This window comes from Cebus imitator, unplaced genomic scaffold, assembly GCF_001604975.1.
Source record: "Cebus imitator isolate Cc_AM_T3 unplaced genomic scaffold, Cebus_imitator-1.0 Scaffold440, whole genome shotgun sequence".
NCBI classification, from domain to species: domain Eukaryota; kingdom Metazoa; phylum Chordata; class Mammalia; order Primates; family Cebidae; genus Cebus; species Cebus imitator.
This window is the reverse complement of record NW_016107755.1, coordinates 446,486-447,630: the sequence shown is the minus strand read 5'-3', so window position 1 is coordinate 447,630 and position 1,145 is coordinate 446,486. Positions and strand designations below refer to the sequence as shown.

At 45.9% G+C, this 1,145-nt stretch overlaps 1 pseudogene; it reads right to left on the bottom strand.

Annotated features, from left to right (window-relative positions):
• Positions 1 to 180: 180 nt before the first annotated feature.
• On the bottom strand, positions 181 to 577 carry LOC108290616 (annotated as a pseudogene).
• Between the last annotated feature and the right edge of the window lie 568 nt (positions 578 to 1,145).

Sequence of the window (1,145 nt, the reverse complement as noted above, 5' to 3'; positions counted from 1 at the left end):
GAAACCCTGTCTTAAAAAAAAAAAAAAAAAAGAACCAAGACTTTCAGTTGCCCTGATAAAATATATACAAATACAAAATCAAAGAAGAGGAAAAAAACCTATAATGTACAATTTAAATTGAAAGTACCAATATGAATTGGTATTCATATATTTTTTTTTGTGAGCCAAAGATTGATCTCTTCATTTCTTGCGTTTGAAGGACTCTTCAATGACGTCCTTGGCCTGAGACTCCTTGCTGTAGTCCTTAACTGCTACGCACCTGCAACCAACCACTTTATGGGTTTCCTGCTCTGTCAGTTTTACAGAGGCCGTCCCACTCCCCGAGTTTCTTGTTGTCATCACCCTTAATTAGGTTAATTTGGTGTTCAGCACAAAAGGCCTCCACCAACTTGACATTCATAGGCTCGTCACAGTTGGATGCAGGCACACAAAGATGGGCTTGGCGCTTTTCTAAGGCTTTGGCAGCTTCGCGAATTCCACGTGCTAGGCCATCGTGGATGAGGGCCGTCTTTAGCACCTCTTGTAAAGCAGTATTAACATCCATGACATCTCCAGCAGCAGTACCTTCCTTGACCATGGCGGTGGGTTACAGGTGAAGCCGAATCTTGAACGTACCCAAGCCTCGGCCTTCGCACGACCCGTCGGCAGCAGGAAAAGAGCCATGATATTTTTAAACCCTAAATGTGACTTAAAGCAATGATACCTCTGTAACAATGAGCTGTCCCAGCACTAAAGTCATAAGCCCAACAAGAGAATGGGTCTGGCTGGGCCCGGTAGGACAGGCCGGGTGCGGTGGCTCACGTCTGTAATCCCCGCACTCTAGAAGGCTGAGGTGGGAGGACTGCTTCAGCCCAAAAGTAGTTACTAAAGATCATTCTTTACTAAAACAAATCAATGTTCCTTAGAAAGATGGCTGATCTTGGCCAAGTGTAGTGGTTCATGCCTGTAATCCCAGCAATTTGGGAGGCCAAGGCGGGCAGATCACTTGAGGCCAAGAGTTCAAAACCAGCCTGGCCGACATAGTGAAACCCCATCACTACTAAAAATACAAAAATTAGCCAGGCATAGTGGCAATGCCTGTAGTCCCAGTTACTCAGGAGGCTGAGGTGGGCCTGATGGCTTGAACCCCAGAAGCAGAGGTTGCA